The sequence below is a fragment of the Poecilia formosa genome, unplaced genomic scaffold (assembly GCF_000485575.1).
Source record: "Poecilia formosa unplaced genomic scaffold, Poecilia_formosa-5.1.2 Scaffold268, whole genome shotgun sequence".
Classification (NCBI taxonomy): Eukaryota; Metazoa; Chordata; class Actinopteri; order Cyprinodontiformes; family Poeciliidae; genus Poecilia; species Poecilia formosa.
Window position 1 is genome coordinate 577371 of NW_006800207.1, and position 15291 is coordinate 592661.

General features: G+C 37.1%; 1 long non-coding RNA gene across 1 annotated transcript; it reads right to left on the reverse strand.

Moving 5' to 3' along the window:
* Positions 1–1576: 1576 nt before the first annotated feature.
* Positions 1577–15007, reverse strand: LOC103150977 (uncharacterized). Its single transcript, XR_477611.2, has 4 exons — positions 14924–15007; positions 14319–14443; positions 6992–7071; positions 1577–3016 (listed from the first exon to the last, which is right to left on the reverse strand). It is a non-coding gene; the product is annotated as an uncharacterized LOC103150977 (long non-coding RNA).
* Between the last annotated feature and the right edge of the window lie 284 nt (positions 15008–15291).

Sequence of the window (15291 nt, forward strand, 5' to 3'; positions counted from 1 at the left end):
TTGCCCGCTACCCTCAGCCTACATGATAATCTGCGGTCTAATCCAATCATGCGCAGCAGATGAGCAGAGGCAGTACTTCGGGAAATCATCTCGGCTTGCACATTTGAATTTGCTGAGTTCACAGTAAGAGAAATATAATTGGAATTTACAAATCCTCCATTCTCCTGTTGCATTTGCACTAAAAATCACCCTTTCTCTTTCTTTTAAATTGAATATGGGAGGGATAGTTTATGCTTTTATTTCAGGCACCATCACAGTGCCTAAATGGAAGATTAAAACCCATTTATCCTTATGAAAAATATATTGCTTTAAAATCCCAGACAATTTGTTTTAAAGACATCAGCAGGCTGTTTCTGTGCTTCCATTTATCATTGTAACAGTTCCTTCTTCACGTTAAACAGTTACTTCTTTTCCACTGCTGAGGAATCCTCACTTATCCGTTGGCCAGCTTGGTTTGCCTCTGAACTAGGCACAATTAATCATGCTGTCACACCTTTTATGCACGAGTGCTGGATGGCCTACAGGTTACCAGGTACAAGAAGACACAGATGAACATAATGGAGGATGCTAACCCCTGTTTTGCATGCAAAAAACAAACCGTCAATACCATTGATACTGTGCAAGATTATGTTATGGAGAAGCTCTTTCTGTAGACTTGAATGGAATACATTTGAGAACATGTGGAAAGGATGACTGAACTATATCAAACCAATAAGATCAGATTTTTTGTGAAAAAAATTGTTTGTTCCTCCCATCTCCAAGGTCAAATATGTACTTTTTTCTGGTACCAATTTTTGGTTAAATCATTTGTGATTCTTTTTTTGCTTGTGGTTTGTTTGTTTTGATTTTTCTCTCGTGATTTCATATAGAAAGAAAAATAATTGCAAATCGTAAGTTGTGAGAGGAACATAATGCCAAAAATGTCAAGTACTAGACATTTTATATGATAACTGTTATATGAAGTTTAATATCAAAATAAAATAAAAGAGAGAGAGAATAAAACGCACTCTGCAAGATTATATATTTTGGGTCTGTTTCTCCTGTTCTGTGAATCTCTGCAGCTCATCCAGAGTGTCCTTGGATCTCTTTGCTGCTTCTCTAGTTTGCCTGTCATACAATATCCCAATAAATTACATTGACATTTTTGGCTGTTGGATGAAACAATAAAAAAAACTGCTTTATATTTGCAATGGTGGCACTTCAAAATTGGTATACATACTTCATTTATGCAACTGCAATTTTCTCACAAAATATGAAACACTTTCACATAAAAGTTTGATACATTAAGTATGTCAACTCATTTACAAGACAAGAAAGTCCCAGGTGCTTCTATAGTCACATGTCAGAAAATGTAAAAAATAAAAAATCTCATTAGCCTGATTTAAATGTTATTTTTTTTCCCAAACTGAAATGTCTGATTATATTCAGAATGAGTTCCCTGACTGACGTAAATAATCAGGTTAAAGGGAACAAAGTGTCCTAATCCGACGATGTGTTGCAGGAGAGCTACAGATATGCTGACACCCCTGCATTGCTACGGTGACTGAAAAAAGAAATAATGAGGTGATTCTATATTTGGCTCTACGTTTGAGCATCCTGATCCTTTCTCCTATATAATTCGCCTTGAGTACATGACTGATCCTCTGAAAACACCCTCAGATGTTAGATTCCAGCTAATGACGCAAAAGTGACTTTCTACAGTTTCCCTCATTTCTCATCCTGCTCCCCTCTTGCTGTGCGTTTAAAGGAAGTGACACAAAGACAGCAGCGTCCCCGCTGACAAAACTGTTCATTTTGTTTCTGTCTGAGGAAAATAATAAGACATTAAACCCTGGGAGGGCTCGAGAGTCGTATGCTCCACGCAGCCTGTCTTCAAAGAGCGGCTGCTGGCTCGTTTTCACCAAAAGCGCTGAGCTTCGAGGGGGCTCCTGCCACATTTCTCAGGCAGCTGTGTTATTACGGACAGAGATAACTGAGTGGTCGTGGGTAGAAGAAGACCTTAACTGATTATTAGGAGAAACAAAGGCTGCCCCCTGCTGAGGGTGACGGGCTTGAGCGCAGTCATCCAGCCATCCTAATGGTTCTCTAAGGCGACCGCAGGGTGGACCTCTACAAATCAAAACCACAAAATAGTTCAATTATGGTCAATCTGGAAAATTGCAGGTTTAGGAAAGTTACATTGTTTGTGCTAAAGCACTGAGAAAGACAATGCAGACCCTACAGATTCAAAAATCAGCTTTTGTTAAATGGAATGGGATTTCGTATTGTTCTTTTTGCAAGAGTTTAGAAATCGTTTTTGTAAAGGTGAGCAAGTAGATATAAGTAGTTAAAAAGCAGATCACGGAACAACCAAAGACTGCTTTGTATAGCACATTTACGAACATCAAATATATAAGAACTGCCCCTGTTATAAGGGATAATCAAAAATTATGCATCAAAGAGACAGACACTATTTTTGGTACTTTATAAAAATACTACAATAATGAAAATTTATGTGACTGTGTCCATTTGCAAATGCAACACATGTCTTCTTTTCAAATATGCTCCAGGAAAATCTAGGTTTGAAAAGCCAAAAGCTCCACCTATTCACTCTTTCCTTGCGTCACCAAAGAGATTAGGAAACCAAAATTGCATAAAATGAGTGGGCAAAACAAAGGCAAGTGAAAATTGGAAAAGGGTGAAATAAAATTGAAAGAAAAGGTTTCAGCATCTAATGAGGGAACATGAGTCAGACGAATGGATCACACCACTAATGTCTGACTTAAAGGCCAGCAACTGCAATGCTGCTGATCGATTTCAGTCTCAACAAAAAAAATCTTGGAAAATATTGGAATCTTGACACTCCTCCAGCCATAAAGTGAGAGATATGGGGAAATCTGTGAAACCATAAACATGGAGTTTAACAGATGCCACCCATTTCTCCCCCTGCAGCTCCTTTACATGTGTGGCTCCAAGCCCAGGATGAGTCTCTGGTCACCAGTGTTGTTTTCTTTGGAGGCTCTGCTGGGGTGAAAACCTGTGGGAGGACGACATCAAAAATCTAAATAATTGTATTCAAAGTAGTTTGTTATTCCTGTGGGTGGAACTGACCAATCTGCATCAAACAAAGGAGGGAAGCATGTTGTCAAATCTACTTATTGTCATGAATTATACCCTCCATATTTAACAAGAGACTAATGCAGAACATGCTCAACTGAACATAAAAGGTACTTCCTGCCTGTGGCCATGTTTATGTAATGTCTTTCTGTTGTATATTTTCAAATTTCAATTTGACTTGTTTTATTTTAATATTTTATCTCAGTTTTTCAGCCTTCCTTGTCTTTTGCTACATTACTGAAGAGATTCTAAAGTCAGAATTACCAGAATGCACAAAATAGAAGCAAGAAAAACTCGAGCTGAATCTGTTTATGGGTAGTGGTGCAACTGTTTTACAGGATTTTCTGCAGCAGCATTGATGCTTCTGGTTAACGTGACTTCTTTTTGACTGATTTTGTCTGTGCACAAGTTTGGACGTGGCTGAGTGTGTTGGGGGAACGCTTCATGTCTCACTCTAGTTGGTCTTGAACAAGCTTTGATGTTCTTCTCTGCAGCAATGATCCACAAACGCATGTCCACCTGTCGCATCACATTGTGTCCACCTGGAGGCATTCTCAGCAAGATGCTGAACAAATCTGGTGTTTGCGGTACACTCCTGTATGTGTGTATGCACTGGGTTTAAACGTTTAGATGTCATGCTTTGTCCTGTTTCTGTCCTTGAGCATTCAGTCAGAGCATCACCCAAGGCTTTGCACTTTAAAGGAATCTGTTGCTACAACTTTGGCAAAAAATGACTAAAACTGCTAAATAATTAAATTGCAGAGAGGTGAAAGTAAAAGTAACTCCTCTTCAATTAATTTCAGTGTTGTATAAAATGACACTACTGTATAACTGTCGCCACTATTCCCTCCATGTTTCTAACCGACTTTTACCGGTCAGTGATGTTCCCTGTTTTAAATTCTGAGCAGGATATATTAAATAAATGTAATTTGACTTTAGCAAACTATCACAGCATTATTCTTCCGGTCAGATGCTGGTCTGAAAGTTTTTAGCAACACCAGGTCAGGTCAGTGCCTGGTCAGCATAGTTCTCTCTCCTCTCATGCAAGTTTCTTCATTTTGTCCTCTGTCTGTGTCCCTTGGGAAAAAATATCTGAATGATTGCCATGAAAGTATTATACATTAAAATAATTTTCACATACTTAAATTCACTTGTCAGCATAAATAACTATCCACGTTTTTTTAATCCCCTCTCAATGTCAGTCATAGTAAGTAAAACCTCTCTTAGGAAAGCGAAATAAAAAAAAACAAATTACAAATTGTTAGATTTACAGTACATAAAAATATGAGTAGAAAACAAAACCTGAAATTAGCAGATAAAACTATCACTAGAGAATGAAAACAAAATAAAAATTTAAATGATATTGTAATAGTTGTGAAGTTGAACATTTTAAAATGAAGTCAGCAAGAGAAAAATATGCACCAATAAAGCTGAAGTTAAGCAAAAAGAAAAAAAAAATGTTAAAGGAACAGGATTATTTATAGCGAAAAGGAAAAACATTTTTTTTCTGCTTCTTTAGCATCCACTGTGTTTGTAGTTGATAAACATTGATACAAATTGCTCCACATTTGCATGTGTTAGATGCAAATCCTGAGCAGAAATAAAGCAAATAGTGTGAGCAAAACATAAGGCAAACCTTGACGGAAGACAAACCTAATTCCGTAAACCTTTTTTCTTTTTTGTAATGCCAGCAGCACAACATGTCGCTTATTTCTTTTTCTTTTGTTGCACAAAAGTAATTTCCATCCCTTATTGGCACCATATGAATAAAACATGCAGATTGGGTTTTGGACAGTGTAGAGATATTTGCTCTGGTTGTTGTGTATATAAATATACTGCACATAAGTATAGGTGACTTCTACCCTAGCTTCATGAATGATGTTTTATTTAAATGTGGACAGTACAGTTTTTATTTAGCTATTTTTGGAGTATATCTGTCATTGCATCTACTTTCAGAACTGGGATCACACCCAGATTCTGATTTTGCATCCACTGATAGCCTTGTGCATCTGCCCCTTCCTTTTTTTAGCTGCAGAATTAGTGTTGGATAGTTTCTGAAATGTTATCATAAAAACCTAATAGGCTGAGAAACCTACACCCCCGCCACACAACCTTTAAATACCACATCTGGAGTCCATAGCAATACACACGCTAAATATGAAACAGCATCATTTTTTAATGGCAGCCGTGTGTCGGTACCACAGGTGCATTCTGTGCAGAGTCTCATTTGAATCTAAGCCATAAAAGCTTCATCTTTTTAAGATAATTGACAGCGCTCTCCTTTAATAACTTCTCATGATTTATATTGTTTGCTTTCTGACCTTATCTCTGTGCAACACATCAGCAGCAGCTTCTAGTTTACTAACATCATTTCCAAAAAGCACGGCGCTGTGCTCCTGGTGATCATTCCCAATAGAACGCACATTTTGCTGCAGAGGCTGAGAGAATGACCCACTGCAGGGAAAAAAGGAATGAGTTCAAGGAGCAACTTTAGCTTGTGGGATGGTAATAAATTTCAGTTGCCCTTGTGGTTCATCAGTAAAAAGTTGTTGACAAAAATCTCATCTGCACAGCATCTCCCCAGATCAAACGTCCTTGCTTCATTTCCACTCTTGATCATAATCACAGTCTCTTTGTTGCCACTGTTTGAGTGAGAATTTAATTGTAATAGATGTTTTTGGGAAACATGCCCTGTTCCCTTAATTTTGTCCAATGACGGGTCATCCGTTTGGCTTTGATCTCATAATAACACAGGCTAGAATAATAAAGGATGCTGGCAACAATTGTCTGGTTGCTTTTGGCCCAATGCAGAGTTACAAGTTTATCAACAAGATTTTTAAAAATACATGTATAATAGGATATGGAATGCTGATTTGTCCAAAAAAAAAAAAAACATTTCATTTAAGCAGAGAATTTGGACTAAGTTTTTAGGTGTCTACAAAATATTTTTAACGTACTAACATTATTTGTGTGCGTTGTTAGTAAAAGTGCAAAAAAGTATCATTTAAGAGCAAATTGAAACAAAATCTCTTGAGGTAGAGTTGAGAAACTTCAAAAATAAAATTCACTTAAAAGTGTGAATCTGAAACTAAAGTATCAAGCTTACCACAATCCAGTACTGATTTGGTATCGATATTATCAATATTTTGGATTGATCCACTCATGTTTACTGTAAATATCTGTACCCACGGGGGGAAAAAACTGTTATGCGATAATTTGCTCTTGGTCTGGCAGGGACTCCATCAAAAATATAATTTCAACTTGTTTGTAATATTTCATCAGCAACAAAATAGCTAATATTTCTCCACAGAGATAACTGGGTTGTCGATTAGGAGAATTGCTGAACCTCTCTGCACCCCCTAATCGCAGAGGCCAACAATCAACAACGTTTATCTACAGAGAAACAAATCTTGGGCTCCTGCTCACCAGCCAAACACCCTGTCATTCTGCCCGAATGATTTCATGCTCGGTGAGCCGAGCGGAGGGAGAATCTATCAGGAAAGAAGGGTCAGAAAGAACTACGAGGCTTTGGCACCTTCTTAGCACAGATAAACTGATTTGTCCTGGCCATGTTGTAGCGCAGTACGAGTGTGTGATTAGTGCTTTGAGTGCTGCTGGATATCTGAATTATGTTGTACTCTAAACTTGAAAGGATCCACAACCAATTAGATTACACCACTGTCCTTTCAACTGGAAAAAAACAAACAAAAAAACATCTAAATTATTGTTCAATTTTCATGGAGAATTTATCCAATAAAAGCTTCTCTCAAGCTGTCACAACGTTTGTTTAGTAACATTATAAACAACAATCAGTTTAATCTGAGCACAGTGACATCGGAACGCACACACTTCTGACACACTCATAATAATTTCTTTTTGTTTTCATTTTCCTTACATAACGTCTTGTTTTTAATTTCTCGAGTATTCCTGAAACCGCTGGGCTTGGTTGCCGTGGCGACTGGATCACATTTCCTCCTGTGGAATGAAAACAAGCTCATTTAATTTGTCATCTCCGTTCCCCATCTTCCTGCACCTGGTCAATACAAAGATGCGACTGTCTTAAATTACTAACAGACGTATCGCAGCAGAGACGGCTAACTCCAGGAACTATGGGCTGAGATTTTGGGGTTCACAGAGAAATTGACCAACTTTTCTTGCAATCTTTATTTATTTATTTATTTATTACTGAAATTTACTTATATTCATATATAATTATTTTCACTTTAAAAAAAAAAGAAAAGAAAATAATCAATGTAAGATTTTCTAGTATGTGAGCATAAAAATTCACAATGTCAGATATTTAATTGAATTTTTTTTTTCACAAGTAATTGTTCAATTACGTTTCAAATGATCCCACAATCTGCAGATAAAAAGGAAAGCTTGCAAGTCGTCATAGCTGTTGGTGAACTTTCTGATCCATGTACGTATAAACTTTCAAGAAACAACGGTAAAAGTTTAACAGGTTTATTGCAATTCAGGAAGTGGTAGGACATGTCGTGACCCAGAGGGTTTCCTTTTAATGTGGAGGAGTGGAATCACTGCGAGGAAGAGGCTTAACAAGAATGAATATTGCTGAGAGTGAGATTTGTGGAAAGTCTTACTGGTTGGAGATGATTAGTTTGGAGCCAAGGAGGAGTAAGTATGAAAGAAATATAGTCTCATTAGAACCAGACATTTTTTTTAGACACTGAATATTTAGGTTGTGCAATTATCAAATAATTTTACACCAAATCTGCCTGCAAAAAACTTCATCTGAGAAAAAAAAAATACCTTTGAAATTTTACCTGCTCAAAAATAAATAAGTCATCTGTGAATGTGGCGACCTTCTGGTGACCCAACCAGAGTCAAGCCAATCAAAGTGTAGAACAGTTACAGCTGTAGTTGTTCTAGAAAGGCAAACAAAAAAAAAAAACATTGTTGAAAGAAAATCTGAAGAAGTTTCTTTAAACAACACACAAGCTATGAGGGAGACGTAGAAAACATACGGAAGTTGTTCTGGTCAGATGACATCGGACAAAGTCTGCCAGACCACCACTTTAGATCCTTACCTCTCAGAAAAATTGCAATCTCACAGCTAAACCTCCATTAATTATTCCATTAATTCGTTCATTCCTTTGGGTACCTTAATTACCATTAATATGTCCTTCATTACAACTGGAATAATTCAAACCGTCCTGCTGAATCTGTCTGGCGGCCTCCTTAACAGCTTCAACTCACAGCCTGGTAGTAAAAGGTTGGCCGGACACCAGCCTGCACGGTTGATTCACGGTGAAGATCCTTTCATTGCTCTTTTATCCCCTCGGCTCCCTGAGTTCTTCCCAGACGAGCAGCTTCTACACCTCCAGCTATGAAACTTATAATGAAATCCTATAGGCTGATTCACTTTAAATGCCTCCCAGCTCTCTGCATGGAGAAAGTGACTGTACAGCACTACTTCGATCATTGGGCCTATGAATAATTTATCTTATTTAGTAACTGGTGTGAAGATTTCTTCATATTTTCAATATTTTTATAGAACTGATCAATTTTTTATGGCATCTAAATATATAACATTTTGTTAAATTATTTACTGAGCTTTCAAAGTAAATGAAACATAGTTTGTTTTAACGCGAGGAAAGTTGATGATTTATTGCACATAGTGCCAATTTAAACTCAGAGGAGCAGTTTATGTATTTTCCCTGATACATAGTGCCTTTTTATAGCACAATCAACTATGTTACCTACTGTTGTTATAAAAATACCATATATATCAAACATAACAGAAATTTGACTTCACAACTGAACACCTGGAAAATGAGCCTCTGTCTCTTTAAGAAGTTTCTACACTTTCCGACGCTCACGCCTCCAGCACGTCATCAGTGTTTCTTCGCTAAGCTTTTTACAGCCGCTCTTTGGAGTGTTGTTGGATTGCGAAGTAGTTCTTTGGATAAGCTCAGGAGTCTTGCAGTTCCACCATATGTTTGCTAATTGCTGCTGCTAGTCTGGAGGAGCACAGGGAGCAGAATAAGGAGATTCAAAGATGTCTCAAACATGCATGAATGAATCAAAGCAATACTCCAGCTTTGCTTTTGATAAGGGAATAAAATGATATAAAACAACAAAAAAAAGTTGATTTTACACACTCTTCCTTTAAACGTTCAGCTGGGAAGATTCAAACGGAAACCCAACATAAAACATTAAAATGCTTCTTAAAAAGAAACCCTTCTACGACGCCTGTCTCTTGGAACCGAGAGAATAGATCAAAGACATCATTGATCCTCTCCGCCTTCATTCACGCTCAGATCTGAAGAGAATCACTCGGCACACACCTGAGGAGCTGCTGTATTTACTGTACTAAAACTGAGCATTTTCATTGAACCTTTGATTTCTTTTTCATGTTGACATACTTTAAAATTGTGCACAGTTTTACCCATCAGGCCACACAAACAGTAAAGCCATGTTTATATAGAAGGCTGCCTGAAGAGACCTGAAAAGACACACACTGATCTAATTAAAACAGCAACAGATTTTATTAAAAAATATAACCCGCTAAAGCTTTAAAGTCTCTCAAAGGAGGACGCGTCTCTAATTCAAGCTGTCATTTCACTAATGAGTTGCCAAACACTGTAAAGCAGCCTCTCCCAGTAGATCAGTGGTGAACTGAGCACCTTGGTATGTGATCTGTATATGAGCAGTGGATGTCAGATTTCTTTCCTATGAGCGAGGACAACAACAAGCAGACACTTTCCAAACACCACAGCTGGCCTGAGAACCTTTTCATGTAGCTCAATAAGGTGAATGTGGAAGCTGTCAGTGGAGATGAATCGAAGGGCTCGGCGGCAGTCTGCCCCCACATGTTGCTGGTGTTGCTGTGAGTGGCAGCAACCTGTACTTAATATGGAAACAGTGTGGCAGGCTGTATAATGGTTTCTCTGCTTTCAAAAGGGGAAACAAGCTGCAGGAGCCGGAGAGACAACATAGATCTTTTTCTGTCTCAGACGCTTAGATGGTCAACTACTGTACCGAAGCAGCTACAAAAAATAATGACATTTGTGGTGTAACAATACATTCAGAATACATGGCGAGACAAAACTACATTGGGATGCTGTTTTTGCCATCCTTAAAAAATTAAGATTTCAAGGAAGTACTCTGGTAAAACTACACAGCCCATGTTTTTTTTTTTTTCTGGGTAATGGATTTTTTGATCAAAAGAATTTGTAATAAGCACAGAATATGTCTCTGGTGTAGCTTCTCTGCCATCCAATGTCTTTATCTACTTCTACATACAGGATCACATGGGACCTTTGGATATATGCTTATATCCAAAGGTCATTAAATGAGATTCAGGGTAATGTAGTTTGTTAGTTTTACCTTAAAATGAAAGACTGAAGCAGCTTTAGATTATTTGTTTGGAAGCTGAATATACTAGTACCAGAATATGATTATAAGAAAATGAAAAATGTAAACTTTTATTTATCCATTTTTTACAGATATTTTTCTGGGACCTATAACTATATTATGCCAATCTTCAGACTCATGAGAAGGCTTTGATATTCATGGCAGTATGTAGAGATCCCTCTGGAATCTTGTGCTAGTTAACAAGAGATTAATTAAATGCTTCACTTCAAGAACATGTGCACGTGTGAATGTATACCCCTTGGATGAAAAATTATAATGCTGATCCAACCTGCATTACAGTTGTTGTATTCTCTGGGCCTGAAACAAAGTCAAGTGAATTAATCGTTAAGTAAATGAATAATTGTCTAATCATTACCTAGACTATAAAGACTCAAAAGAAGTCCATTTGTCAAAAAAATGTATTCAGAGTAGTAATTAAGCCAAAACTGTACAAAAATATTTTGATAAAAAAAAAACAACCTTTGCCTGTAAATCTGGTCTATCCAGAACTCACCAAATTGCATAGTTTTAGCTTCACCTGGTTAATTTTTTTTATACAATTCATAAATTAATTGTCAGAATAATTGATTACCAAAAGAATCATTAGTTGGAGCCCTTCTATTCTCCTTAAGCCTAATTGGAAAAAGTAAAAAATGTCATTTAATTAAGTCAATACGGGGGCTGCCTTAAAATGGAAGAAGAGTATTCTATTGCATTTATTCCATTCATTTGATAATCTATTCAGTCATATATTATTTGGAGGTACAAGCTTGATCCAAGTCCTCTTAGATAATTGAAAGCCGATTCCAATTAACTACAAACTAAGGTAGAATTATGTAGTTCCTCTGCAGCACTGCTGATTAGCAGTTCTTAAGCTAAAACCTGAACACAGCCTGGAACAAACTACTGCAGAAATTTTGCAACCGTGCCCTGCAGGACAGGTCCGACTCATGATGATTAGCATAACTTTAAATGAGCCAGCAGTTTGTCATGCATCCGACACGATGAATCAAGTTCAGCAACTGCGGCCACTGGGCTGCCATCCCTAAAGATGAGAAGGATTTGCATATCAAACTGAAGTCCTACATGCTCCTGCCCCTTCATTGCACCTGCTATAAAAGAGCCTGTGAGGTCATTCTGGCATTCCTCATTTAGTTGTAGCTTATAGGCTGAATTCCTAATGAGATCAGCGAGTTTTAAATCTGTTGGATTATTAGTCCTACCATTTAAAACCAGCTCCCTCAGCAGTCATTTTGATTACCGCATTTGTTCACCATTATCAAGCAGGGGGATACTTATTTGTTTTCTTCTCAGCACTTTTCTTTGTGCTAAATGATTTAGAAATGGAAAACACTTTTATAAGAGAGACATCACTGGGCCTAGTGAATAATTAACATGGATGATAAAATGTTCTTTGCAGGTAGATCTGAGCTGTTTAATCAATGTTTTATTCTTTTAAACTCTGCCAAGGTGGTCGTCTTACACACTTTACACCTCAGCAGAATAACTGTGTGGCGCCAAACGTGATATTCAGCAACATTCTTCCGTTACTGATTTCTATCTGTCTAATATATAGTTCACTTATACCTGTGTATTGAAGTATAACTCAAACCGTAATGTGTAGATAAGATTCTAACTGAAGTCGATAAGAAGGAAATTGTAAGGCTTTCTTGGTGATGGTAAATTATCCATTTACAAGGCAGGTTATTTCACAGCTATGCCAGAGTAATTGAAGACACGCTAGCAAAGAACATCTGGACCCATAGTCCAGATGTTTAAAAAAAGTAATCAAAGTAACACAAGTGATGATTATTTGGAGGGTTTAGTAATAAAGTTTAATTGTTTTTTTTTTTGTTTGTTTGTTTTTTCCAGGGTGGAATGATCACACAGCAACCGACTTGATGTTTTTTTAAAAAAAACAGGAACTGGGTGGAAATATTTGAATTTATTGTGGATTTTCTCCCCAACACACATACATCCTTGCACTTCTATACAAACTGAGGACTTTGCACATTTTATTAACTGAATTCATGCCTAAACCAGGCATTTTCCCTAAGCCTAACCAGCACTAGTCTATTTCTTATCCTAAACTTAACCAGAACATAAGTCACAGCTTACCTCTAAAATCTAACTAGTAGAGCAAAGTGAGCCTGTAAAAAAGTGACGACACTTTGTACAAATGACCTCCGTTTGTTGGTTAATAATATGTTAATAATGTACTAACCGACACAGGTTATTTGCAGTATTTTCAAGTAACACTCACACACCTTTAGTTGACCTTAATATGACTACAATTATAGTAGCGTAGAAAAACTAGCAGCACAAATGAATAATTTAGGTAATGTGTGGAAGTTGGTAGACCTTTCATAACCTCTGTAAATTCATTGTATTATCTTTAGGATCACAGCACAAACGACATTAGTAATTAAAAGTCTTATGGAAATAAGACTTGTATGCAGTGGTTTTTACCCAGTTTGCCCCCATTTTCCTTTTTAAATCACTTCAATTATTTATTGGCTAATTTCTGCATCATTTGTTGTCATCTATAGACTTGTAAACACACTTTGTGAACCCTTGTGTATCGACCAGACAGCACAGCAGTACTGATGATTGGAATTTGTATTAGTGGCATCTGAAGAAGTTCTGCAAATGACTCTTTTGAAAAGCCACAGCCAGAAACAATCCATTAGCCGCTTGTTAGGATACGCCAAGAAGAGTAGATCCAATCTAACAGTGACAGGAAGCACAGCAGACCCCACATCCAACCTCTAGGAAGACAGGAAGGGGACTCTAATAAGCTCTCCATTGTCTAAGTGATTTATCAAGAGTAGCCCACTCACATGGTCACCAAAGTATTTACATCCCAGTTAATCAAATTATGGACGTAGTAAAACTGTGGCTGGCTAAACTCAGTGTAGTTTTGTAATTACATAGACGTGATACTTTTCCTTAGGGAGTATTCATCAAAGTTTACAACATATCTTTTCTTAGTTAAAAGATATGTTCAGATGCCCTTTAAAGGCATACTATGGAAGAGGATTAGGGCCACTGGGGAAAAAAAATAAAAATAAATTCTGACTTTAATCTCAGAGTTCTGAGATTAAAGTCAGAATTCTAAAAGTCAGAATTATTATTTTTCAGATTAAAGTCAGAATTCTGACTTTTTTTCTCAGAATTCTGAGATTAAAGTCAGAAGTGTTTAATTTTTTTTTTCCAGTGGCCCTAATCCGCTTCTGTAGAATACAGACCTTCCTTAGTTAATGGTTTCAAATTCAGTTAATTTTTTTCCGTCTTTATCAGCTCCCCTTCAAAATATTTTCCTGTAAAAATAAAAACCATATATATCAACAGTGAGAGATGTGTTTATCCTCAATTACCTCCAGTGCTAAAGTCCCGAGACACACTAGAGCATCTTCACTGCAAAATTACAATCAGTCCAATAATTTAGTGCCCAATGAAACGCCTAAATAATTCCAGCACCTTTCTGATGCAACAAAAAATATAAAAGGTAGCTAGTTGTTTACAATAGTATTTCAATGCCTGGACATATACACGTGGACAAATTTGTTGGCACCCCTGTGTTAACGAATGACAAACCCACAATGGTTGCTGAATTAACTTGAAGCTGAAAAAAGTGATAAAAATTAGCTGAAATTTGACACATTGCGATTGCAATGTGGTTCAACAGAATCCATTGAAAAACAAACTAAAGGAAGAGGTAGCTACCATGTATGACAACAGCTTTCCCTGTTTAGACTAGTTGTGCCTCAGATCATGTGTGACACATAATGTTCCCTGCATTTGCTGACATTATATCAGCAACTTCAAAGTATTCTTTTACACACCTGATAGTGTTGATTGGGACCATGTTGACACTTCTGGGCTGACAGTCATGAATCAGTCACCTCCATCTGGATAAATTCCTCTTCTGCATCACACATCTAGCTCACACACTTAATAACGCCAGGTTCTAAAGACAAAACAAAACGTCGAGCTAAATAAATCGGCTCCCGAAATGCTTTGCAAGTGAAGACTTTTCAACAGGTGTCAAAAATGTTTTGGTTGGAAAACCTAAACAGATTGTTTACTGGTGTCCATTAAATGGGACACATAAAGCCCCTTTTTCACAAGCTTCCCTGTCTGCTTGTGTAAAAGCTTTCCTTGCTCAGATGAAGCCGCCTGTGGCAGCTTTTGCAAAGTAAAACGAACAATATAGACCACATCAGATTCCTTTGTAGACTTGTTTTTTAATTGCAGTTTTTTTTTCCAAACTTCTTAAATGGTGTTACTCCTCTCATAATGGTTTATTAAGTGCTGTGAGCTCCTTGTTTATCCCTCATCCAACTTCTCTGTGCCTCTGTTTGTACAAACTAAATGTGCACTGAAACCTTTAGAAATATTTTGATGCAATACCTTCTTAACTCTGGTCTGAAATGAATGCCAAGCCCACCTTTCACGTTGTCACAGCAAGCATATGGACAGCTGTTTCCAATAATAATGAGGCGATTTCCATTGCCACCTGACACCTAATAATCATTAAAAGCGCCACCTACTGGTGTTTATTTAGCACCCAAACCAGCAGGTGTTTAATGAGTAACAAAAGGCATTAATTAAACACCTGCTGACCGTAAAACGTTTGGTGGTGACATAACTCTGCCAGTAATAATAATTGATAGCCAGTAATTTTGAAGACTTCTCATCCAATGAGTAAGCCGCTGAGTCTGACTTTTCAAATCTTCACTTTGAGATATTCAATAAACAGTATGTTCAGTTTTATTGAAAAAAGGTGACATAACCTAAGAGTTTTGTATTGATGTC